Source organism: Coturnix japonica, chromosome 23, assembly GCF_054131305.1.
Source record: "Coturnix japonica strain WE chromosome 23, WE-NBRP24, whole genome shotgun sequence".
NCBI classification, from domain to species: domain Eukaryota; kingdom Metazoa; phylum Chordata; class Aves; order Galliformes; family Phasianidae; genus Coturnix; species Coturnix japonica.
In genome coordinates, this window is record NC_140685.1 from 2,917,754 (window position 1) to 2,945,456 (window position 27,703).

Below are 27,703 nucleotides of genomic sequence, written 5' to 3' on the forward strand. Positions count from 1 at the left end.
CAGCCCCAGATGCGCACAAATTGACTGGGATTTGTGGTCCCCTTCAGTGCATTTAAATAAGAGGTCTCCCTGAGGAAGGGAGGGATGAGAGAAGACTCCAAACCTTTGGCTTTCCAAGGCAAAGCACTGCGCCCTGCCCACGCCATGAGTCTGGTGAACTCCCAAACCACTCAGGGGGGTTTCCTGAACCCTCGAACTCCAGCAGCTTTGCCGTGCCTGGTGGAAAGCCCTCGGCTTCTTGTCATCCCTTTTTTGTTACTTTTGCTCCCTTTTATTAGCAGAGAAGCCCAGCTGTACAATCTCTCCCATCTCAGCATAATTGCATTAGACACTTGGAGGCCGTCGGATTGCCATTCAAGCTGGTCTATAATGAATTTACTTGACATGCAGAGGTCCTTATGTCACAAAAGGTTTTCTCATTATATCTGAGCTTTTACTTGTTTACTAAGAGCCCCCCAGCCCTCACCCTGTCCCCACTCGGCACGCTGCAGGAAGCTGTCATTTAGTGCCATATTCATCAGAAAAGGCACAACTGGCCATAACTTTTACCCGTTGGTTTTTCAGCTTGCGGAAGGTAAGAGTGGTGGATGGAAATGAACCCTCCCCAGTGCTAATGGTCTTTACTCTGCCTCCACCAACACCACCAGCTGGTGAACCCCAAATCCCCCAAAGTGGGAGAGTCACTGACCCTGGAGGTGTTCAAGAAAAGCATAAATATGTCACATAGAGACATGGTCAGTGGGTATGGTGGGGATGGATTGACTACTGGACTTGATATTCATGGTCTTTTCCTTAATGATTCTATGATTCTGTGATTCCTGCCCTTTCCTTGCTGGGTCTTGGAAGTTGTTTCAATACACAGCATTCATTGCAAAACACTCCTTGGTGTGCAGTGACTTCAAACCTTCATCCTTCAGAAGGTGCCATTGGGCATCTGATAGCACAGCAACAGCAGCACTGAGCAGAGCCCCAAGGAGAGCCACAGAAATGAAGAAGTGCCCCGTCCTTCTGTAGATCCTATTTCTCTTGAACCAGTCCCCAAAATACTCTGCTGTAAGGCACATACACTCACATGCACATTATCAGAGCACACACATTTTAGCAGTGCACACGTATTTCAGGTGAGCACATGCATGTTTTAGCAGAGCACATACATGTTTTTGTAGATCAGACCTTCACAGACCCCTTGACCCACTCAGCCTTGCAGGGGGAGCCAGGACCCTGATAAGCCCCCACCTGGGACTGCCCAGCTATCCCTGTGCAGTGGGCTCAGGGCTGCATTATGCTGCTATTGATGCTCCCAACACGGGGCTCAGGCCGGCTCCTTGCTGCATCCAGGCTGGGCTGGGAGCGATGTCTCACATGAATGAGATAAGAGAAGACAAAGCAAATGGGGAAGAAAGGAAGCTTGTAGCTTTTCAAGTTCAATGAGGCTTACCAGGCTTTTGGGGGCCTCTTCAAATCAGAGGCCGAGTTAAAAGAACATGCAGAATTCAAAGCCTGTACTTTTCCCGGCCCTCAGTCGGCATTGAAAACCCTCCCAATTCATGTTTCCTCTTGTCTGCCCTCCCTCTGCCTGAGCCAGGACTTCCCCAGCACACCCCACTCCCGTGCACCCCCAGCCCAGCCCTGCAGCAGGTGTATGGCCATGTCCACGCCTCTGGTCCTGCATGCAAATGGCAGTGGGCAATGGGCAGCATCCCAACGGAACACAGTGGGTCCCCTTAATCCCTCATCACTGTCTTTCACTGCAGCAGCACAGAATCAGAATGGGATATAGGCAGTCCCTTTTGCACTACAGATATGTTTGTGCTGGGTCCTGGCAGTCCAAGAATTACAACAGAAGCCACCATTTCCTGGGAGGAATTGGGCTTTGCCAATGTTGGGTGCTGGAGGAAGAGAAGGGATGTAATCAACACTTATATCACTTCACAAACGGCACTATGACTTTCCTTGCAGAAGGAGCTGAATGCATGGAGACACTTTCAGAAGGAAGGGCCCAGTGTTAAGCAGTGCTATGCTCTGCAAATCTGGTTCAACCTCATTGTCCAAGGGCAGAGTGCATAGGCTGCATGGCCATAGGGACCTGGAGGGCACATCCCATCTCTCCTCCACTGGCCATGCATAAGGTCTTTCATTGCGTTCCTAACAATCCTGGGCACAGACTTATGGTTACTCCATCCTCTCATTAACTGGCATTATAGAAAGGAGAGGGAAGATGTATCTGCTCCCATCCTCTACCATGGGCAGGTAGCAGCGGGGACATCCCACAGTGACACAGACCTCAGTTCTGGGGAGCAAAGGGTGCAGAAGGTGCCACGGCCCAAACATGGATCACTGACGGTGACTTGAAGAGGAAATGTGATCTGTGCTGCGCTGCTGGCTGAGACCCCAAACAGCAAAGAGCCACGGCTTCCTTTAAGAGTTGCCACTCGTTCTATTTATTAAAACAGCTCTCCTAAAACGTCTATCAAAAGCTGTGCCTCCACAGGCCTCGCAGAATGGCAGGAAGATTTGCATGCCAACAAGTGGCACTTTTGAGGACGTTTTCAATGCAAGCCAACAACCGCGGGGTCTCTCTCCCTTCTCAGCCATTCAGACGGCCGGAATGCTCTCGGGGCTGAGCAGAACCATGTGACAATCACGGCAGGACCCTGATGTGCAGCAGTCCTATGCTTGAATGCAGCCGAGCTCCATCCCCTTTGCTGTGCAGCTCCATTGAGCGCAGGGTAGTGCGGGTAGACAGAGGTGGATTGTGCCCCGTGGGCTCAGCTGTCAGTGACCGGCCGGGAGGTGACAGATCCGGAGCAGCTCCTCCGCTGACATGAGTTGCAGAAGTGTCACTGACCTTGTGTGGCCCTTTGTCACTATTGTCTCAGCCCTTCTGAAAAGAAACCCTTGGTCTTGTTCTTCTCCTCTGGGCTGGGAAAGCGATTATTATTATGTCCTGGCCTTTGGCTGATGGAAATATGTGCAGCTTTTGTCGCTCGCTTCTCTATCCTGAGTACATTCCCCCCCACCCCCACCCCCGGCTGCTATTCACAGTGGTGTGAATCTGGTGTTCAATGAAGTGGTGGAAGTGGGAGGGGTCCAAGCAGGGAGCACTGCACCCCAGCTCACCCCATGGACCCCCCCACCCCTCAGCCCCATGGCCATTCCCCCCAGTCTGATCCATAGCACATGCACACAGATACACTGAACATAGCGCATCATCCCATCTGACTGACCTGCTGCTGCTCCATGCATTCTCCTTTGCCCCTCCCTCTAAGAATGAAATTATGCTATGCATTTGGTGCTGTGCTTCCTCATTTACTCTCCATCCAACACAGCAAAATGGAGCTCCTGTCCCCTGTCACTGAGGGCAGAGCAAAGAACCCCAACAAAAGCCATCTGAGCACGACAGCACAGTTAAAATAAACCTTTTCAGCAAGCAACCTTGGCAAAGCTCAAAACAGGAGCAAGGCAAAGCAGACAGATGTAGCTCACGTGTAATGAAAGATCATGTCAGGGAGATGCAGGTGGATCTCTGGAAGGCAGGGCTGAGCTTCATTGCCCCATTCTGGTTCTACACGTCCACTCAGTACACAGCACTCTGTCCCTTCGGTGAGGAGCAGGACTTGCAGCTATTGATGATTGGGAATAAAGCCAGTGCCTGGAATAAATCTCAGTGCTTGTAGCAGTTTTACTTGCATTTTAGCACTTGGGGAAGGAATAGACTTTAATGCTAATGCTCCTGATTTATGCAGAGCAGGAGAAGGATGAGATAAAATCAGAAAAGCAAGTGTCAGTGTCCTGAAAACCATTCAATGTGGTCAGGGAAAGCAGCTGAGAGCAAGCAAAGGGCCAAATATGAACCATTTGGAGAAAATCCTCCTATGAGACTTTTAGGATCAGCAGTACTGCCTCCTCCAGCTACAGGCTGCAAAGGGTTTGTGCTGTTTTGCTCCTCCATGGGACAACCTTAGATCTATGGACTGAAAAACTGAAAGCTAAATCAGATGGCACTGACAGGCTGATCACCAGTTGCTGGCAGTGAGCTGCTGTCCATCATATAGCAACATTTGTGTAAGAGACCTGGTGGGTGATGTCCCACTGCTATGGTGGTACGGTGGCAATGGCTGTGGTGTGCTCACCAAGAATGGGGTCACTGTGACAGATGTGGGGTTTCTCATCCACCACGGGCAGGCAGTGGGGTGCAGTGCTGTCCCTTTGGGGTGGCTTTGCTTGAAGGCTGTGGGATGCTTTTGTGTATAAATGCAGCTGTCTGGCAGCAGATGGCTTGGATCTGCAGCTCGTGTACACTCATCCAGAGGTTACAGACAAGATCAGCTTTTCAGGGAGCAGGACTGGAACTTGCCCTTTTCCTCCCTAAATTCTTCTGCCTTGGCCTGGTGGTCGCTGTTATCATTAACTGGGGTCAAGCCATCCTCAGGAGGCTTCACTGCAACAGGGACTGCACTCCTTTATTTCCTGAAGGGTGTTAAAACACCATGGGGAGATTTGTGAGAGTGAAAACTGTCCTTGGAAATGGACCTGGACCCGAAGTTATGCCATGTACCATCAGTGGTGCATATGAACTCAGCACTTCTTTAAAGCTGCAAAGAGAAAAGCCAGCACATGGGTCAGCCCAGCCTGTGGGTGCAGCCCTTCATTTACACTAAAGTTCAGATTTCCTTTCCCACACTCTGCAGATGGATTTCCCTCCTCTGCTACGGTGACAATCTGGTCATAACCTCCGTGAAGTTCAGAGAAAGCAGTCGTAAGGGTGAATGGCTTTTGGAAGCTGGTTTGAACTTGTTTGGGTATCTTGGGTCACAGAGTTTGACGTGGAGTGTTTGCTCCTGTTTTCTGTCAGAGCCTGGGAATGGTGTTTGCTGGGGAATCCCCTCCTTCCATATCTTCCATCCTCCCCATGCAGGTAGCAGCAGGGCTGATGGATGCAGGCAGTGCTGAGCCCATTGCTGTTGGCTGATCAGCACCCACTGCATTGTGAGTCTCAGCATGGCACCTGCTGGAAAATGCACCTGCTTTACCATCACCTGCCCTTGTCATGAGATTCTTTAGCAGTTTCATCAACAAGGATGCGTAATCAGCAATATGAACTAGCTTGTATTCTTGCCCCAAGGAAAGCTCTTCTGTATTGAGGTTGGTGCTGGGGTGCCCCAGGAGAAACCTGCATCTGGCTGCCCACAGTGCTCTGTGAATAACAGAACTGTTGATCTGTTTCCAGGTCTGTTGGTCTTTGCACTTAATGTGACATTTTTTACAAGGGCTATAATAATGAAGAGAGCCAGAGATGCTGAGGAGCAGGCAGGTCATTCCTTGCAAACGCCAGATGATATACAGTGTATTATTAACAGGGCAATAGGCTTTTTGCAGAAACTGAGCAAGGTTTCTTGTGAAGCCCATGAGTTTGATCTCCACCAGGCTGGCTCTTTTTTCATGTTTGTCAGTTCCAGTGAAGCAGAAATATTTCTGCTTCCTTGTCTGTAATAAATTCAGATAGGGCTTGTGCTGGCTGCAAGGCTAAAACTGAAAGACGTTCCTCCTATGACTTTGAAAGCAGCTGAAAAGGGGGGACACAAGCAGATTGCCTGTCAACCACACAGCCCCAAGGTAACCTGTGCTGGGAGATTTGCTTTGTTCTCTTGCTGGCACCCATCTTCTGTTTCTTCACACAGCATCAGTGCTTTCTGCCAGATGGCTATTACTTTTTACAGGGCTACAGACAATTATACCTGTCAAGGGCATGCCAGAATAGTTAGCATTTATGGTGGTAGGCACATTACCTTTAAATGTTAATAACAGACACAGACGTGGTAACTTTGCTACTCAAAATCCTAATTAGATGACTGCTTTGTGATGCTGAAGGATTCTATGAGGTTCACTGTCCACACACAGCTGATGCTCTCACACTTTGTCACCAGATATAAGAAAATTGGGGTCCCCACCATACAAATCTGGCTAAGTTGAGCAAGATTCAAGCCCAGAGATGTTTTCTCTTGCACGGTTGAATGAGCAGGGTCACATCTGCAGATGTCAAGGTGCCGTACATTTAGGTTTTGGAGGAGATTTCGATTGACATAACAGCCAAAACTGATATGTGGTCCAACAAGGTTTCCAGTTCCTGCAGCTGCCAGCCTGTGTTTGAAGGCTGGTGGATTTGGTTGGTTCTCAGGAGGCTGGGAGAGGCAGCAACACACAAAGGCAGGACATGGGGTGGTGTGAGATGTGGATTTTGCCCCCAGAGCTGCCTGTGAATCTGAGCCCTCTCAGGGTTGGAACTCTCAGCTTAGATACACAGACATCAAAGCAGGAGCTGACTCTTCGTGTTTGTTTGGTGACAACTGGTACAACAGAGCTCAACCACCACCTCCATGTGCAGCTGGAAGGAGGAAAAACCCAAAGTGCCACTGCTTGAAATGGCTCAAAGGCATAAATTTACAGTGAACCCATCCATCTGCTTTGGATTCACTGGAAACTGTTCCTAATTTTGTGAACCAGAACCATTTTGGGACAGAAAGCTGGCATTTGCTTTAGAACCCTATGCATCTGGTACCTCCTGGCCCAGGTCTGAATGCTGCCTGCTTGTAAGCCAAATTCTCATTCTAGCACTGAGCATCTGGGCAAGCCAAGGGAAGACCATAGCTGTCCCACTGTGTTTGGGATCATTAAGGAAGCAAAGGCTGAAGCTACATAATGAACTCTCCCCAACTCTTGCTGGGAGAGCAGATCTAAATGCCTCTCCTCATTGGCCCCAAGGGGACAGCCCTTTCCCATGGTCTCAGGAAAGCTGACCTAAAGTTCTCACAACAAAATCCCTTGGCTTTTCCTGCTGGACTGCAGCCAGGCTGATCAGAGAGTGTCAGAGGGAGCTTCAGGCTGCAATCTGTGTCTGAAGGGTTGTGCAGATACAGGGCAGGATTTGTGACTGTTGACTGCAGGGGAGCAGTAGTGGTTAATAGCAGATGCAGGTCGAACCCTTTCTGTTTATTCTTTCCAAGGACATCCAGCTAAAGGAAAAGACAAAGAAGAAATAAAGACTATATCAGATACTGTCCTCGGGGGAAGAAAGGGAAAACTAAGTGAAAAGACAAATGGTTAATATTTTCTGTTCCTTGAGGTCTCCTATTTGTGCCCTTGATGTGTCAAACAAAGGGAGAGGTGAGAAAGGTTAGCAAACCCTGAGAGGGAGTCCCCAAAACCCGATTTCTTTGACACTAATATGGTTAAAAGAATGAAGAGGTTCATTGCTGATTCTTACATCTGACTGCCTCCCTAAGCAAAGGGAAATCCCACACCAAGGTCGGTGCTGAGCAAGCACCACTCTGTCTGGGCCATATTCTGCTCTGAGTTACTCCAGCACAAGTGTAGGATGCTTTGACTCAGGTTGATGCAATGGGTGAACCAGGATATCCTTGCCAAATGAGTTTGGCTCAATGGGGACTTGGTTCTTGTTACCACGCTTTGCTGATTCCACGCATGCCCATCTCATCCAGGAATTGAGTAAGAATGGGTTGGATAGGTCTGTAGGAGCCAATGTTCATAGGATAATGAATGTGCTGGGTGTTGGGTTGACAGATAGGCTGCTAAGCCCCCAGTCCAGCTAGGATTATTCACCAAACCCCAGCTCTGCACAGCTCTCCAGAGCATTTCTGGCCAAAGGTATAAGTTAATAATATCACATGAATGTGAATAATCATCTCAGGTTTTGCTGTGTCAGCGTGAGTGATGCTGTGTCTTGATTACATCAAGGGAGGGAGAGCCTCAGCCCTGCCAGCTGAGCTCCATCCCAAGGGAGGAGACAAGGGGAAGGCTCTGAGGACTCTGGCATTCCCTATAGGGAAGTGTTATTAGTGCAAGACATGAAGTTAGGACAATACTGAAGAAATAAAGACCTGCAGAAACGTATAAATACGTTTGCATAGTGACCATCCATTTTTTTGTGTGTGAATGTGAAGAGGTCAGTTGTCAAGGGCAGTGATGAGTTAGAAGGACCTGGTTGTGCTTCAAACTATTCCAGAGACAAACTCTTCCCAGATTTGCTCCTCCAGATCCCTATCCACAGCTCTGTGTAGACCCAGGCTTGGACACAGCAAAAAAGGAGGACCCAGGACCACTGCGGAATCATTCAGGACACAATTGGGGTTTTCTTCAGTACCAAAGTGTGGGAATACAAGAAGTGTGAAGTGGACCCTCCTCCATTTGAAAACTCATCTGTAAAACACAGATTCACATCACACCATCATGACTGAGGCCCATTCAAGATCCCACATGAAAGGCAACCCTGCCTGCAGCAGAGAGGTTGGAACTAGATGATCTTGGAGTTCCTCTTCAACCCAATTCATTCAACCATTCTATGATTCTATGATACCATGCCATGGTAGCTTGGGTTACTTGAGTCATTCATGGAGCACAGCAGGATTTGCTTCAAGAGTAAATAACCTTTTACAACCAAATTGGAAGACTTTGGGAGCATCCCTTGCTTTTCTAAAATACATGGACATAGACATCTGAATTCAGTCCCAGTGCTCTGGGAAGCTTTACATGCTTTGACGTTTTAGTTGATACTCTCATTTTAATGGAGACTTGGGAAGAATTCACCTTTTATTTCTCCAGGAAGGACATTTGGTATAATCACTATGGGAGCGCTTCTGGCTCAGCATTTCAAATGAGACTCTAAATATAAGAGCCTATATCCAGAAAAATGCAGAAAACTCCACTTCATTTTTGGAGATGAAATGAGCAGTCACAGTCGCTACAAGATACCATCTGCATTTATGCTTGAAGGGATTTTACTGTTCTTTCTATTCTAGGATCTGGTTGAAGATATTTCACATTTTCATCAAGGATTTGAAATTCCAAATTTTGCTGACGAAAATAGCATCTCATTGCTCATATTTCTTTTCTTTGTCTTCCCCTCCCCCCATCATTTTTTTGATTTAAAATAATGAATGATTGAGTAGAAAAACAATTAGAAAGGAATATCCACGAGCTGTTTACCACTTGCTGTTTTCCAGGGCTCTGCCTAGTGCCTTTAGCACCATGCAGTCTGAGAAAGGGGGCACATCTTTCCTTTGAACATCAAACCCTCAAGCTGCAGAAGGTCCCTGTGGAGATTCACTACAACTACTGTTCTAAGTGCTGAGTGGAGCAGAAGACAAGCACGCTGAAGAGCAGTCACACCTCCCTCCTTTTGCCATACTGCCAGGCTCTGCAGATAGGACATGAAAACACCCAACTTTGGTTCCTTTCTAGATGAAAAGTCTTGTGTGTGCCCATGCAAGAGAGAAATCATGGCCTTAAATTTCAGTAAAGGTCAAGGTCAGTGCCAGGGTAAGCACTGAGCATGGGCTGAGTGCATGAGGAGGGCAAAAGGTGTTCAACACTCATGGTTCATTTTCCCCATAGAGATGTGGTTACCCAACGACCTCTTTTCTGAAGCCCATAGCGTCCACATCTCAGCCCGGCTTTTTGTACACTGACCATTCTGCTGCTGAGGTTGCCCTTGCTAAGCATTCTCACCAGAGCAGGTCAGTGCTGCAGCATTGGTAGATAGCTTTTCTTTACTCTAATGAGCATCTTCATTGAAAGACACCAAATGAATCAGCAGAAGGAGGGGTACCACCATTCATTCCACTTGTCGTTTTACATCTGATGCCAGGAAAGAACTCCAGAAGTCCAAGAGAAGAGGATTAGTTTGTTAATGAGTGACAAGGGAAGGTCCTGCTGCAGAGGAGTGTTGAGCTGTTCCCCTGACTCATGAGATAGATGTGGCAATGGATGGATGCTGCTCCAAGTCAAGTGGTAAAATACATCTCAGGGGCACGAGGGACCTCCTAAAGGAATCACCATGATATATTTAGGGTTGGATTTTTCAAAGTCACCTAAGGGCAATTTCTTTGGAGATTTTAGGATAATGCATTGGCTTGCTTAAAAAAGAAAGAGAAAAAAAAAAAAAAAAAAAGAAAGAGAAAAAGAAACCAATCAGTTTTAAACAAGGAAGAGAAGACAAACAGTCAGTGGTGATTTAAAAGCATTGAGGACTATGTACTCTTTTTGAGAAGGGCTGATGGCTCAGAGCTCAAGACAATGTGAAAAGTCTGTCATATTTCAGGGGAATGTCACCACCTAATCCCCTTTATTTAATGATTGAAACACACTGAATTTCATGTCCTCTGTACAGGAGAGCATGTAAAAACGTTTCCAGAGGATGTTTAGAGGCATAACACAGGGCTATAACAAGAAATACATGGCAATTTAGCGTGCAACTGTAATTGTATTATACAGCAGTTATCGATAGCATGACTGACACAATGTCCAATTATAAAGGGGGAAATGGTATCTCTTGCAGCTTAACAGCTACACCGTTAAATATGGTCAGTCTGTGCCCTGGGAGAGTGATTAGAGTGGCAGAAATTAATGTTAAAATAATTGATTGGCATTTCCTTAAGATGCAATCATATCCCTGTAAATCTCCTTGAGATAAGAGGAACAGAGCTGAGACATTAAAGGACTTCTGGTAGATGTGCATGAGGGTGACTCTCAATGAATAATAAATGGCTCTAGGTGACTTGTTGTTATGGCTCTGATATTGCACGATATTAACTTTTAAGGCATGCCTTCAGAACTCGGAAACTTTATGGACTCCGATGCTTTATGGTCTTGTAACCCCAAGTCCTTCCTGCTGGAGCCTTTCTGTTCCTCCTCGTGATTACCAGGTAGCTGCTGGCACCGATCCCCTCCTGCACCTTTCTCTTCAAATCAGCTTCCCTAATAGATGTCAGTTTTACTGGGCTGAAATTGAACCACTTTAGACCATATTTCCTCAGACATAAAAGTTATCAAGGGCTTTACTGTTCCTAAGTGATCTATGCACATTAGCTAATTAATTAATCTTGCTGAGTAGCATATTAATTTCTTTTAATTTCCTACCTGAGTTGAGAGGTAGCATTTCCCTGAAACTACTGTGGTGGTCTAAGGAAGGATTTGCAGATTCAGACTTTCAAAGTCAACCTGGGAGTTCTGCTCTGAGTTGTGCAGCAACACGTGCAAGTTCTTACCTTCACAAATAAGGGATCCATCTTTCTGGCAACAAAACCAAAGCTCTGGCCTAAAAGAGTCTTTTAATATAAATGAACTAGAAACTTACCTCCTGTTTCCAGAGCCACATACAAAAGAAGATTGAGGTACCTCAACCCAAGCCCAACGTGGCACCCCAGCTTCATTGCTTAGCCCTAGTTTATAAAATCATTAGGGCCAGGTTTAGGGATAGGGTTAGAATCATAGAATCAAGGGCACTGGAAAAGACCTCTAAGATCATCCAGTCCAACTGTTTACCCATCCCCATCACATCACTTAGTGCCACATCTCCACTGGAGATGGATATGGGTCCACCTCCAGGGATGGTGATTCCCTACCTCCCAGGGCAGCTGTGCCACTGCATCACCATTCTTTCTAAGGAGAATTCTTTCCTAATATCCAGTTTGAAACTCAACGTAAGGCCATTAGTTACACAATTACCATAGCATGTACAGAGATGCTTTGTTCTGAAGATCATCACTCTGAAGCTTTCCTGCCAGGTCCTCCCAAAAGTTCACCCCAGTGGGGCTGTCTGGGGCACATCCACCCCACAGCCGGTCCTGTCTACGTGTCCCTTTCCCTTCCAAAGCTCATCTCCTGGGAGGGAGCTCAGCTTGTCAGTCTGGATGGCATCTGGAGCTGTGGCATAGGGTCATGTCAGTACAGATAGACATGCCCTGAATTTGGCTGCACCAAATGCAGAAGCTTTAATACCATTTCCTATGTCTGTACATGGGACAGGGACATGTATATAGGTGTAAGTAATCCAAAGGATCATAACAATGTAATCTTACCTCCAGCTCATTCCTTTTACCAAGACCTAATTACATCCCTTTGTCCTTGTCGTTTGAACTGTGCTAGAGATGCTGACGTGGCTGGCACTCCATTGCCGACCTTCTTGGGAACTTTTTATTCTCCTTTTCTTCTTTTTAAACAATTTCTCAGCATTCAGATCAGCTGTTTATATTTAAAGGTTGTCAAACTCATTTAAGTTCGCAAGAACCTTCCCCTCTCTGAGTGGGCTGGAAGAGGGCAACGCTCCCTTTTGTCTTCTCTGTGATGTTTTTAATTGCCTTCAGCTTACAAATGCTGGGGGAAAAAAGAAATGTATAAACCTTTTTCCAAATGGTTTTGTTAGTGGATGGTAGAGATACATGCATTAATATGTAAGAGTAGCATCTTCCCTCCTGAAGGCATACATACATGCACACAGAGGGGATAAAAAACAAAACAACAAGCCCAAACATGGTGTTTTTTTGTATCACACTGTCTGGGTTGTCAGGTAGGGAAATTAGCCCATCTATCAAACACCTCTCATTTCCCATCACTTTATTTTCCATGAAAATATGGAGGCTTTTAGCAAAACTTCTTCACTTTCCCCTCATTACTGTCTTCTTTTTTTTTTTTTTTTTTTTTTTTTTTACTTCCCCCAGTTTTCAAGTGACAAAATCCTGAGGGATTTGTGTCTAAAAGAGAAACTTTGGAGCTTTTCTGCTTCTTGATGAACCAAACAGAAGTAACGAGGAATATGAATACATCCTCTCACTTCAGAGCTGCAATGACCCCCAACTGATCACAAGGGTCGTTAAAGAGAGGGATGCAAATGGGAACTTGGCTTTGGAGCAAGAACATGAGAGTGAAAAACATCACTGAGCAAATAACTGAATGCAGAAGAGCCCATGAGCCTTGGTCTCAGTGGCAAAGGGTTGGGTTGGGTGGATCCCTAGCAGAGACTGTTGATGGAGGACCTGCTGATAAGGGTGTGCCTGTGCCTTGGGTGTCAAACCACCTCAGGTGCACCTCACCCTCCTGTTGTGTTCATTCTGTTCCTTTACTTGATGTTGTGGCTCCTCAGTAAATCTTTTATGTTTCTAAATTTATGAAAGAGGCAGAGCAGAAAGGAAAGCTGGAGCAGCTGGGGATGCCTTGGGGGATGGCACTTCCTAGCCCTGAAGATTACTGAGCTATCGCATTGCACTTAATTGTTGCAGTGTTGAGCAAATTGCATTAATTACAGTGGCACATCTGGCCTTTTTATCAGCTGCTGTGCAGTTCTGGTTTTGATCCTGTAGTGACAGACTGAGCCGGTATCAGCACTGCGAGTAAACACTCATTGCACCAGGGAAGGAAGCTCTCATTTGTGGGAAGCATGAGACCAGTGGCAGCACAAGAGCTGCTTGGGGAAGCCCTGGAAAGTAAAACACAGTCATTAGGAAAGTTCAATCACCGAGGCTCCGTGATAGCAACAGCTTTGCTGCTCAAGACAGCTGGACTTTCCCTCTTTCCAATTAAATAAGCATCCACCCACTTTGCGAGGCTGCTCTGCAGAGCATAATGGACTCAAATGGTTTAGTGGGTGTGGTGGGGATGGGCTGATGGTTGGACTAGGTGGCCTTAGTGGACTTTCCCAGCCTTAATGATTTTGTGATTCAAATGATGAGCCAAAGCCAAAGCTGTGCTCACCTGGGAGCTCACTTTCCCTTTGCAGCCTGTACTGCAGCCCCTTCATTGTGCAGAGTACCTCTCCAAAAGGGATTAATGCACCCTAATTTTTCAGCTCCGAAAGTGGTTAATGTGCACATCGCCCCATCCACAGCTTTTGGGGGGAAAAATGATCACTTTCCACTTGGTCCCTACACTTCCAAATCACTGCATACACACTCCCTTCTTTCATGTCAGGCATTTATAGGAATGCATCCCCTCAGTAGCTCAGGTAAATGATACTTTGGTCTCTAGATCAGGAGCTATTCTTAAATAATGGGCCATGAATGGAGCTAAATTACCTAATGGAGCCAATTATCTAAGCAGGTAATAACTTCTGGTTAGCTTTTTTATTACCAGAAACTTCATCTGTTGTTTACTTTAGCAACATTTACATCCCTGTGCATTGGGCATGGCATTAAAAACCTCAAAGGTTACAGAGAGGTTGAGCTGAGCAAAGGGAGGGAGAGGGGAGGAGAAAGGAATGAAGCAGCAGCACTCAGCTCAGCTGCAATGTCAACATTGACTTAAGGAGTGGGCAAAGCCGCACACAAGCTCAGATAATACAAACAAACTTGTCTGGGTCACAATTAGATGAAAAAACGTTAACTTCCTACATAAAGGTGAGGAAAAAGGCTGGTGAGGGGACTTTCAGAAGGCGGTTTCTAAAGCCTGCAATTTGTACGCTAATAGAGTCAGTCCCCCCCGAACTCTGCAGCACAGCCTGATGCTGGGCTCGGCCCCCTGCACTCCCAGCTCCACTCTAATAGGAGAGAAATGACCTTAAGTGCTGTTTGTGACGACCTGGAAATTGTAGATAATGACATGGTGCTGGGACAATTACTCCACCCCTCTGATCCTACACTACTAGGGCTGTGCTTCTTGTAGGACAGCTGCATTGTGCTCTATGGGGTTTTCTGGGGGTGCTGCTGCAGCCAGGTTGGGTTGTTTTGCCTGATACACCGGGACCAAATAGCTGAACCATGGCAGAGCATAAGTCAGCTTGGGCATGGCTCCTCCAACAAGGCCAAATTCTTTCCATGTTAACTTAAGGATGTTGGCAGGGTCCTTCGATGTTTTGGGTGCAGAGAAGCTGCACATGGGGCACTGGTTTCCCAAACAGCTGGGGACAGAAGCTGAGCTGATGCTGAGCACAGGGTCATTGCCTGCAGCAGGGCTGTGCCTGCTTCCCAGCTACAGGGGGAGAAGGGAAGCCAAAACTTCAGCCCAGGAGCTAAGAAAAAGCCCATTTATACATTCAGCCCCAGCCAGGCTCCCATCCGAGTCACAGGCACAGACATGGTTGCACAAGGCTGTGGCAGATTTGCAGTTGTATGGGGTAAGTGTTTGCTTCCCTCCCTGTATAATTACTGTTACCGATATCATTAAGGTGCTCCACTTGGCACATCCGTTCACTTGGCAGCTCCAGCTCAGCACTGGGCTTTCCAGGCTTTAGAAAGCATTGCAACACTTCTCCTTGAGCACACACTCTGCAGCTAAACGAGTAATTATCCGAGGAGCTTTAATCAACCTTCATTTGAGCTGAATTCGCCACTAAAATTTGTTGCAAACTCTCTGAAGCATGAATGCATGCGGGGGTTTTTGTTCGGGGAAGGCCTTCAATTGCCGCCATGGTCTGAACAGAAACTTTCTGTTTCTTACAACTGCTCTCTCGCCTCACAGGATTGAAATGAATGGGTGCTTGGGAGTGCTGTCCCAGCACAGCTCTGCCAGGAAACAGCTCAACATCTGCCCTCGGTGCAGACGGTTTTATTTATGTTCCCGTTGGCAAAAGAAAGGAGGTGGTAGAAAAGGTGTTTCCTAACAAAAACAGCCGAGGAGTTTGACTTCCATCCACAGTCCCATTTAAAATGCACAGTTGCAGAAGGACTTTAAATGGTGCACAGGGAATTTCAATCCTGCTTGGGGATCTGTTCCCTTCGTGGAGATGCAGGCGTGCTCAGCATGGAGAGGCAGAAACCATGGCTGCTTTGCACAGCCCCAAGTTCCAACCATGTGTTTCCAAACCAGAGTCAATCTTACACTGTTATGTGACTGCTGCTGATGCTCTGCACACAGATGGACCCACTCTGGGCTCTCCCCATTCAGCTGCCTGCAGAGCACTTGTGCAGACAGTTACACCTTCTGAGATGAGCTGGCAGAATATAGGTCATAAAGCATGTCCGTACGGCATCACTCAACTTTTAACCTAATAGGATGTGGCTGATTGTAATTCTGCTTCCAGATTTGGGAAGATTTTGTTTGCAAGCAACAGAATCCTTCCGTTCTCCTGATCTCTTGTTCCAATGGTTAATTTTCCTCACTCTTAAAAATGCATGCCTTATTTCTCATTTGAATATCTCTAATTTTAATTAGCAGCCATTGGCTCTTGTTGCTAAATTAAACAGTCCTTTACTATTAAGAGTCCTTTCATTCAGCTGGTACATACTGCACTGCATTTCCTTTGCTAAACTAAACACATAATGATCTTTAAATCTCTCACAATCCAGCATCTCAGGTGCTCAATAATTCCTGTGTCCCCCCATCAATATATAGATGAGCAGACCACCAGTGGGAGGAGCAACACTGAGCAATGGAGCTGCAACTGAACTGGGAAATGGAGAGGGACAGATCCATGGGTGGAGGAGACACAAAGACAGCAATGGGTGAATCAATGGATGGTTTAGTGGCCTTAATGGGGCAGCAGTTCTGACCAGGGAGAGCTGCTGTACATAAAATCATAGAGTGCTTTAGGTTGGAATAGACCCTAAAGATCATTTAGTTGTGCTCCTTCCTGTGGGCTGGCTGCTACCTGGTCAGATCAGGCTGCCAGGGTCCATCCATGGCCTTGAGCACTACCAAGGATGGGGCACACACACTTCTCTGGTCAGTCTGTGCCATGTCCTCATAACACATCCCATTGCTCTGGTAATGAAGCCATTGACTCCAGTTTCATGTGGAAGCCATATCCTGCTGCTGATCACATGGGGCAGCCTCCTATGCCTCCCCACATAGCCCAGTGTTTCTGCTCCTATGCTAAGCAGCCACTTCTGCCCCATCCCTGGAGATACCTATGGCACCCTGATTTAGTGGTTGGCAACCCTGCCCATGGCATGGGGCTTGGAGCTTTATAATCATTGAGGTCCCTTCCAATTCAAACCATTCTATGGTCCTGTGATTCTTACCTCCCCTTGCCAAAAGCTCCAGATCCCACACATCCCACTTGGCATCCCAAACTTGCCAAACTGGCAGGAGCCAAAGCAACTCTTTACTCTTTTTCCCCGTCCTGATTCAACTCTGGCCTGTGGCCAGTCTCTATCTTCATTTATTGTAATGAATTTGTGTCATTAATATGTTGGCTACGCGGAGCAATTGCAAAGTAGTACATTAGGACAAAAGCTATTGCTCTGGATGCCAGCGCTTTATTGCCGCTGCTGATTTACGGGCTGATAAGCAACACTGCTCGTCCTTGAGATGGGAAAAGGACAGGTAGTGTGGCAGGGACCCGTATTGTGGCAGAGTGTGGGATTTCCCAGGCCTTGCACAGCTGGGGGTGGACTTGACGATTTCATCTTTTCTCTGGTAAACCTCTTCGCTTGAGTGTGAGCCCGGAGGAACGCGGCAGACAAAGCCAGTGTGAAAGTCTCAGGCGCTTGGAAAGGAGATTAAATGCCGTCACAATACTGTAGGTTTGGGAGCTTCTGTGTGAGCAGCTCATAATAGAGCCATGTCATCACTTTATTGCAAAGATACGATAAAGACAGGCATTATACGGTGTTAACATTTAACAGCCATAACTTAACTTTCAAAAGACTTCGCAGACCAAGTCACAGTGAATTGTTTCTTTCTCTGCGTTTAATCCTGGGCTCACATGCTATAGAGCAAGAGCATTTACAGCCAGCACTAAGCACAGACAGCCAGACCTGTCTGCCTGTCAGCTCCGCAAGTAATCCCCTGAAGAGTAACCATACATAGAGTGATTTAAAGGGAAAGCATGGAACAAGGGGAGCACAGACAACACAGAAACCACTGTCAGAAAGAGATGCCAAGCAGCCTTGTCCCAGAGCTGATCCCGTGCCCAGCAGTGCCAGTCTCCCTGTAGTGCTTATGGCTACAAGATATGACCCGAAGTTGCCAAGTTATAGGAGGAACTCAAGCACCCGGAGTTATAAAAGTGGGATGACGTGGGTGACGGCCTCTTGAGTCAAAAAAGCGGCTGCTGTGGAGCTGGGAGGAAAATCCCCATGGCTGGAAAAGGGGCAGAGCATCACAGCTGTGACCCCAAAGCTGGGGTCAGCACCCGCACAGGGACATCCCCCTGGGAAATGGAGCGGGCAGTGCAGGGCATGGTCACTCCTCCTCTTAATGAGACCTGTCAGCTTGCCTTGCATTTTTGCTAATTAATTACTCCACTTCAGAGCTGTGCTTCGAGTTGACACCCGCACCGCAGGAAGGGAAAGGATTGATTTCAACCCCTTCTCTGTTTGTTTGCTCTTGCAGTCCGGATCCACACAACAGGAAACGCTGGGTGAGTGCTCAGGGAAAATAGTCAGAAACGTTATCTGAGAGCCATATCAAAGAGGTTTGGGCCAGAAATGAACCCAGCTGCTGTGAAGCTATTAGCAGCATCCCAGGCTTCCTGTGTGCTGTGGGTTAGGGGGTGAGCACTGCCCATGTTTGCTTGCTGGAATAGTTACCAGTACTGCCATGAACTCACACTCCTGAATAGACCTTCTGAAAATAGTTCAGAGTGGAAGCAGCAGGAAGGAGGGATTTTCTGGTCTGGAATATTTTCACACTTTAAGGGCTACAGTGCAAGATCTTCCTTGAGTGGGTCTATTGCTGGCATGCTGGGAGCAAGCATGAACCAGCACATGCAAGGTGGGCACGAGCAGGGCTGTGCAGGCAGCCAGACCTCACTTGGGTCAGTGACACTGAGACAACAGAATTGGGATCATCACTAGGAAAGCTCAAAAAGCTCCAGTGGAGCAATGTATAAGGAAAAGCTGCAGGTGAATTCAAAAGGAACAGCCCACTCTGGCTTCTGGCCCATACCCATCTCCATGGGCACAGCTGAGGACTTGCAGGAATTGGGATGGGAAATGGGTGGAGGGTGATGGCCTGGACTGGGGGCTGCTGGTCTTCCCCAGGGGCTGTGCTTGAAGGCTCAGAGCAATTGATGAGGAGATTTATGCCTTGTTAATACTAGAATTGAGCAATCACTGTGATGAAATCCATGCTCTGCATTAATGAGGGGCAGAGGCAACGGGGCCAAGCTTTGCATCTCCCTGGGTGGATAAAAGGGATGATCTATGCCCAGATTCAATCTCTTCCTCTCAAAAAAGGGGACATGCAAGACATGGAATGGTAATGTCCATTCTCCCTCCATGCAAACATTACCGCAGCCCAGCCATGATGCTCCCATCACCAGTTTGACATCAGCTCTGCATACTGGAATATGGCTTTGCTGCAATAACTTCCTAACCAATGAATTGTTATAAGGGCAAATTGGAGGAGAAACGTGCAGTGAACCATGTGCCCTGAGTTCTGCAGCAGTGTGGCCAGGAGGGAACCTGCAGTAAGCATCTGATCAAGGCAATGTTTTCCTCCAAAAATGAATGGAAACTGTGCAAATACCAATTGGATACTGCTGTCCTGTCAGCCACCAGGAAACAAAGCCCTCCAGCAGCTCTGCAAGGAGCCTGGCTGCAAAACATCAGCGCTTAACTCGTGCCCAGAGACCCAGCCGAGGTTAATCCATTGCCATTAAGGATTTATGACACAGCATTGCAGAGTGCCTGGGGAGCTGGGCACCAAAACCCACGTGCCCCATAGCTGCCCACCCCTCTGTGCAGGAGCAGGAAACATCCCATCAGTGGGGCCATGTTCAGCTCTCTTTAACCTCCCGCCCTGCTCGCTGCCCTGTGCTGGAGGGGCAATTAAGCCAGGTTCCCATGGGAGCTGTTGGAGAGGGAACTGGAGAGGCATTGGAAGCAGCAAGCATCCCCAGCCCCCCCCCCCCCCCCCATCCCCACCACCACTGTGTCATTAGTATAAATTGTGTTTGTGCAAGTTATATTTTACGGCAGGCGTGTCAATTAGTGTGTGAAATTTAATAACCCAATTGAGCTTCCCTTGCTCAAAGCTAAATTGAAATCTGTTGCCTGTTTGGGAAAGTGAAGGGGCTGTCATGGGTGGGAGGCCAAGCTGGTGGGTGGGTAGGGCAGCACAGGGGAGGTTTTCATGTTGATTAAAAATAGGGAGGGTTTTGTTAGCTGTGGTCAGGCATTCAGCAGCAGCTTTGCTTGGAGAGAGCAGCTGTTATTATTATTAGTAGTAGTAGTAGTAGTAGTAGTAGTATGTAAGGTGGTAGCTTGTTGAAAGAGAAGGCACGGGAGGAAGAAAGAGAGTAATGTTAATATGAATACTTTTCTTCTTGTTTCTAGTGGGGGACGAATTGTATCTCCCAGCAGCTGGAGCCTGCAGCCTCACTATGAGGAGGAGGAGGCACTGAACCCACCACATGGTAAGGCAATGGATGCAATGGGCATCTGCCTAAATCCCACCTGGCTACACACCTCAGAGCTGGAACATGCAAGATTTGGCTGATGGGGCAAATAATCAGAGTACAATGTAATCAGACCCCTGGGATGTTTGAGGCAGACAGAAACTACTGGTTTCTTTCACAAAGCACAAAGCTGACGTCTGAGTCGGCATGTTTGATAACAAATGTGGTTTCTCAGAGCCCCTTTGTTATCAGGTTGTACTGCGGAGGAGCACACCAGGACATGACTGTGCTGACATCCAGATGAGTACAAAAGCGATAACAAAGCCCAGCAGGACAGTTTGTTCATTTCTCCCTCCAGCAAGGGCATTGCTGGTGGTCTTATCTCTTGTGAAGCACAAACCACAGCAGCCAGGAGCCTTGCAAAGTTTTTCTGGGCTTCCTGCTGGAAGCACCCGATGAATGAGGTGCCCATCTCCAGGGCATCGGGCCTGCAAGCATCCCAACCATCAGGCTGGAGGAAACTGCAGGAATGGCAGCAAGGACATTGGGAAGGGAAGTTGGTGAAACATCATTTGGGACTGTAGACCTTCAGAATACCCAGACCTGAGTTTGAAGTGTGAGGGACTCACAGATCCCTGTCATGGGCAACCAGAAACCTGGAAGAGCAAACACAGAGGTGATGCCATACCCAGAATAATCCCTTTCAAACCTTAGTGATAGGCATCCTCTCTTATTCCATCCTGCTCTTTTTGTGCCCTCTGGGATACTGGCCACATTTTTGGCTACAAACTGATGGAAAACTTAAGCCTTCGGATGTCACTTTTGGAAATACATCAACATGTGAACTCATCACAGCATGTGAACGAGCCTAAGAGATTCCAAAATAAATCATTTTGCGTGGTGAGGACTAACCAGCAATGAACTAACAGAATGTTTATCTGACAAAGTGTAGCACAGGGGTATGAGCACTTCCCCTCCCTCCCTTTTGCTCCCCCTAAGGCAGGGGACATTCCCCCAAAAGGACAGCCAACTGGGATATCACCATCCTTCCCAGGGCTTTTGTTTCATCACAGCTTTCAGGCTCTGGTCATCAGGTTCACCATCAGTTCTCATCAACTGCATCCAGCTCTGCTGTTACAATGAGCGGGCAGAAGAGATGGCAGGTGGATCACTTGCTGTTGAGGTCTTGGATGCTGCAAAAGACTTTATTTCCTCCTATCTCCTGCCCAGACTGTTTTGCTGAGATCTCATCTCATCTCTTCTCCTCTCTGTGCACATATAGTCCAGCCAGGCTCCATTTCAAATCTCTCCTGGGTTGCTGGTTTCAAAGCTTTCCAAAGAGTCCCATTATCCATGAGATGGATGTCTAGGGCTACTGGGCTTTCTTGGGGGAAAGTAGCACAGAGGATGGTTTTGTAGCAGCATCTTTGCACCAAGTCCTGCTGAAAATATAGGCAGTGAGTTGGAAGCAGCAAAGAAATGTTTATGGAATTGCTTTCATGGGCACTGTGCATGTGGTGATAGGTTTGTAAATTAGGTCATACCATTTCCTGAAATATATGTGCAATGTTCTGGATATTTAATAGCATAAAGATGTAATTAGCTGCAGCTTTTTAATGCCTTGGAAAACAGCATCACCTTGATTTGAAGGAAACTGTTAAATAAGATTGGGTTACTGTGCTGAGCAACCCACTGCAAAGATACAATCTGAGGAGGGAACCTGACCCTGCCAGGATTTCCTCTGCAGTGTGTTTGCATTGTATATGCATCTAATCTGGAGCAAATATCTACATTTCTCTGTGTCCCATTTAGACCTAAAGGGGGGAAAAAAAAAAGTAAGCTGAGTAGCTCCACTGAATGCTAAAATAGAAGAAATTTGCTACGGGAAGGAAATTTGAAGGTTATGATCTGCACGGTCCCAGGTGCATTTTTAAAGCATTTGAAATGTTAGAAGACTCCTATATCCTCCAAGAACCTTGAGAAGAGACAGAAAATGCTGCATAGGAAAGGTCTTTAGGAAGGTGGAATGTGAAAAAAAAAAAGGAAGATGAAATGTAAGATCTGGGATCCCAATGACCCCTACATGTTTTTCAGTCAAATGCAAAATACTGTGAGAGGCTTCAGTCTTCTTCATGTAACCAGCAAAGCCTGAGGTATCCTGACACACCAGATCCACTGTGGGTCTTCTAAACTACCCAACTGCTTCTCCCCTTATAATCTTTTGACCAACAAGGCTTAGTTTTCAGAGGAAACGAATGAGATATTTTAGCAGGGTAAGTCAAGGCTTGTGAGAAATGCAGAAGAGATGCCCAAATCTTGAGGTCATGTACCCATGCTGAAGGTATGGCTACATACAATACAGAAGTGCTTTGAGATGTCCAAAATCAGCAGAAGTGCTGAGTAACAGGGCACATAGAGCAGATAACTCACTGCACTGACTGCTGACAATGAGCTGACAATGACACTTCCAGCAAATAATAAAGGGATGAGAAAGAGGAATTTGAAATGCAATGCCACTGGTGAGCCAATGAGAACCTGGAGGACATGGCCTCATCTCCACTTAGGAATCACAGCTTTGCTTTTAGAGAACCTTCAGGCCCTCTTGACCAAAAAAGCACCCCGTTATGTACTACTACTACAGGAACTGAGCAGTCAACTGTGTAGAGAAATGTGTTGACAAAAAAAAGATTGTTTTCAAAAGAAATGTTCTTTATTTTTTCAAGAGAGAAGGAAAGCAGATAATTTTTCAGGGCCAGGAAAAGAAGAAAAAAATCAAAACCAAAAACACAACAACAACATCAGAATATCTTTGTTTTGTAATACTTGAAAATAACTCTCAGGAGTCAAGGAGGATGATGATAAAAATGAAGGATGTTGAAAATGGGAAGAGGGGGAGGAATGAGAGGGCAGGGTGAACACTTGCAGGAGGAGCTGCAATTACTTGCCAGAAAATCAGGGGTCTGCTGAGTTTGTAGGGTGCTTCATGTAGAGTTCTTTGGTCTGGAGAAGCACTGAACTTACACTGAACCCCATCCCTGAGGTGAAACCTTCCCTTTCCCACCCATGCAGCTCAGGCTCCCAAGAAGCATCGTCTCACTCCCCCTCTCTCCCCTCCATCCATCTCAATATCTATGTTCTCAAGTTGCCTGATGTGCCGTTTATGACAGAAATAACCTGCCTTGGCACTGACACTTGAATTTCACTTAAGGTTCGTTGCGTTATTAATGACAAGATCAATATTGCCGAAGCTGCAGTAAGAGCTCTCGCCATCCATCCGCCTCCCACCCTCCCCGCCAAGGAGCTCCGTGTTTTAATGCTCCATCTTTTTTCAAGGGTATGGGCTCAGTGTGGGAAGGAGAATTGCCCACTGCTGGGGACGTGGTGTTCAGTCCTTGGCAGCTGCCCCAATGTATTTCTCCCGAGCCTTGAATGCTGAGTGATGAGGTTTGGGAGAGGGATAACCCACAGGCTCTGTCTAATCAGAGTGACTGCGGTGGCCTTGCTGAACCCTCCCGGCACAATTAGGTAATCACGCTGGCAGACAAGCCTGATTCATATCGTTTTACCATCAGTAAAGGGATATCTATCACTGCTGCGACAGACCCGTTATTGGCGCAAACCACTTCAGCCCAACTGGTTAAAAACCTGTCGTAAAAGCAAAAAAAGAAAAAAAGAAAGAAAAAGAAAAAAGGGGGCTTGGACATATTTTATGGCAAATTAACTTTTAATGTATTAAGATCCCATTCTCAGCTGACACCTGCAGCAATGTCTGTGCTCCTCATTGCATGTAAAGGCTCAAGCTTTCTGCAGACACTGCGGGACGTTCAGGATGATGCTGGGTTGCCCTCAGTTCTCTCAATTGGAGGAAGACAAGGTGAGGTTTTGTGTGGTTGTGAGGAGTCAGGAGTTGGACCTGATGATCCTCATGGGTCCCTCCAACATGGAATCTTCTGTCATTCTATGATTCTTGTTATATGGACTGACTCTATCTCCATGATGACAACTTTCCAGGAAAGCCAAGGCAAAGGCACACAAATTCAACCCAAAAAGCCCATCCTGCTGGTACCGAGCTTCTTTGACTCTGCTCCCACTGGACCTCCTATGGACATCAATGGAGACAACAAGGAGACTCCATGGATTCAAACGAGCTTTGGATGAATCCTTCAAATCACCCTAGAAATTCAGCCATATTTCCCCAGTTCTACTCTGCACATATCCACAGGTGGACCAGGAAGGGATGGAGGAATTATATTAGCCCCAGCAAGCAGTGAAGCACCCCTGTTGCTCATCCGACATGTCCTGAAGGGCCATCCCCAGATTTGTGGTTTTATTGCTTTCCTGGTATTGTGCTCTGGACCTGAAGACTTCCAGGCAAAGCAGGAAGCTTTTCCATGGGCTCCAGAGGGCTCCTCAGTGTTGAGCCATTCCCAGAACTGCCCGTCCCTGACCTCATACAAGGCTCCACTTAGGACATTCAGTTATTTTTCTTTAAAATAATGTCTCACAAGCACAGAGTAATGGGGAGAAGCATCTTTATCATCTGGGGATATTCACATTTTTATAACATTTTCTTTCACTTCCATTTTTTTTTCTCCAGAACCAGTTAATCCATTTCTTCTGGACTTGTACCTTCTAGGCAAGAGCTGCAGCACAATGTGCAGCCAAGCCATTCCATTGCCTTCACTACAGAACATGAACTTCCCATTATAGAGGTTTCATATGTGCACTGATTGATCCCTAAACTGGCATTTCAATTTATTTCCCACTGGAGGACTCATTCATTACAGAGAAATAAGACTATTAAATGCATGATAAAGCACACGCATCAACAGACGAGGATGGTGGTTACTTTACTGTACATATCTAAACAATAGCTGATAAATAAACCCATTCATGATCACATAGGACCTTTTAAAATGAATAAGGAAACAGTAATATCCTCATTATTAAAGCAGCTGACTTGAAAAAAAACAGCTTGCCAACGTTGACACCACACACACTTTGCTGCTGCATCCATGGCTATGGGATGGAGACGGCTCGAAGGCACAGATTGCGAGCAACCTGCCTGCAACCTGCCTAAGTCCCAGCAGCCTGCAGATGTGTGCAGCTGTGCTGATGTGGCAGCAAGCTCTTACCTCCAGCAGCAGGGAAAAGCACCCAAAGGAGCCCATGCAAGCTGGTTTTTTTCAAGCTTCCATCCTTTTTTCTTTAACTCCTACGTTGACTTTCTACCCAACAGCCTCTGGAGAGAAGCGGAACAGTGGTGCAGGTGTAGAATGCATTTATACATATTATAGAACCATAGAATGCCTTTGGTTGGAAGGGACCTTAAAGATCATCGAGCTCCAACCCCATACATATATGTATGTATGCATACGGGCTTTTTTGACCTGTCAAAAGAGGAAAGATAAAGATGGCAAAGAAAGACAAGTCATGGAGAAAGGAAAACAATGAGGAAAGGAGAAGTGGATCTTTATGAAAGTCAGGATATATCCATAAAGGAGATATCTTTATGTGTCCATAAAGACTCTGAAGTGGGACATAAGAGCAGTGGCTTTGAAGTTTCTTTGCAAATCAAACCAGGCTGGTCTTTTCTCTGCCCATTTTTGAGGACAGTCCCATAAAAATGTAGATTTTTTTCTTCATCCTCTTCCCCCACTTTGACCACATCCTTAGACCTCCAAGAAGCCAGTGCCAGGCTAAGTAGTGGTGACATAACTCAGCAGGTTTTCCTGAGCTCTAATTGAATTATAAGCCATCACTTTATGGCTGCATGTAAAAAGCCCACATGCTCCTTACCCAGCGTCGTCAGTTCTTGGACCCAGTGGTGTGGCACTGGGCTGTGGACCATGCAGGTACCACACAGCCAGGTGACATCTCACCCCTGCAGGCTGGTGCTGCTGGGGCCAGGACAGCACCCACACTGCAAATCTGCACCCAAGGAGCTCGTGTGTTGGTTGCAGTGAGACAGAGGGGGGAACCAGCAGCACACAAATGGCTGTTTTGGTTTCCCTCCCGAGATAAATCACTTATCTGTTTTTTCTCACCGCGCACTGCATGGCAGTTTATGAAGCAGCTGTCTGAAAGGAAATTTACTGGACAATTAAATGTGCTGACTTTCAAGCAGTGCTCTCGAGGTGGAGTCTAAAATTATTGGGTGTGAAATGCAAATAGATTTAACAGTTTTACTGCTATTTATATGACATTCACCCATTCCTAGCTGTTTTTCCTCCCCCCTCCTTTTTTCTTTCTTTTATTTTCTTTCTTTTTTCTTCTGCTCTGATTTTAAATGGTCCCAACTTTCACAGGTTTTAACAACCTCAGACACATGCGGTAAAACCTGAAGCGCTCTCTGAAGCTGAACAAACTCAGATCAGTGGAGGGCAGGAGGAGGAAAACAAATTCTATCCCAAACCCTTAACAAAATATTAATTTAGAAATAAGCCGGTAATTACATTCAGCTTCGGGTCTGCCCCACAATCCTCCGAGGCAGCTCTTATTCAATAAGGTTTTGGCCAGCACCCAAACAACCTCCAACTTGCACGATCACAAATGGACCCAGTGAGCAGCTCTGGCTCTTGGGAGCCCTTCCCTATGGAGTGCAATGGGACAGCCCCAAAGAAATCCCCTTCTCAAGGGCATTCCCATGAAGCACCTATTTCCCAAATGTTCCCCTGAGGTTCAGCACGATCTCTCAGAGCAAGGATGGAGTTTTTATGAGGCTTCATTCCTTCCTGCTACATTACATTAATGACCAAAACAGTCCATGGCTTAATTAAAGATTAACCGTTGAGATCAGTAAAGCAAGATTGCTTCTCCTGCTGTTTTTCATCCTTTCACACTTCTTGCAGAGCCCCGCCTGGGACAAAGCAAAGCAGCCCCTCCAGCACTGTGCAGAATGGAAGATTTCCATACCTTTTGGCTCATCTGATTCCCTCATTTAACTCAAGGCAGGCATCTCCAGTGCTGCTCATCTCCTCCGAGCCCTCACTCTTCAAAAGGTGCCACTCTGCCACACAGATATTTGCAATGAAACCCTTTGTAGCACGTATCTTTTGTACCTTTTAGGGACTTCTTGTACCTGTAATCTCTGGTGCTGCAAGATTTACCACTGCTGAGGAGAAACACTTGCTGCTTGGATATCTTAGGCTGTTGTGAGCTCCTCTGTACCAAAACAATCCTAATCTCAGCCTGGTTTGAGGACAGCACTGCACATTTGTTGTTTTGCTTACTGTGTCTATGCTCGTGACCTTCATTATCTTTTGCAAAGCTGATCAACAGCCTCCTCTGCCAAACCCTTCCATCCCTGTGTTGTTGTGAAATATTATCTGTTACTGCTTAAAAACTGAATACATGAATCATATTGGTGGGTGAAGGAGCCATTGCTGGTGTGGTCAGACAGGCACAACTGTCCATCTGTCCACCTGTCCTGCACAATTAGCTCCATTAAATAGATGCATCTGCACAGAAATCTACACAAAGCTAACCCATTTGCCTCCCCATCTTATAGAGAGTTCTACACATTTTGCTGGATTTCTTTCTCATCCTTCTCCTTGAATACAGCCCTGGTGCAGCCAAGCCATTCCAGCCTCGCTGACACACATTTAGCAAACATAAATATGGTTTGATTGG

The 27,703-nt window shown here is 46.6% G+C and overlaps 1 long non-coding RNA gene across 1 annotated transcript; it reads right to left on the reverse strand.

Annotated features, from left to right (window-relative positions):
- Positions 1-23,774: 23,774 nt before the first annotated feature.
- Positions 23,775-27,486, reverse strand: LOC146757317 (uncharacterized). The gene is made up of 3 exons (XR_014936626.1): positions 27,153-27,486; positions 26,987-27,080; positions 23,775-24,170 (listed from the first exon to the last, which is right to left on the reverse strand). It is a non-coding gene; the product is annotated as an uncharacterized LOC146757317 (long non-coding RNA).
- Between the last annotated feature and the right edge of the window lie 217 nt (positions 27,487-27,703).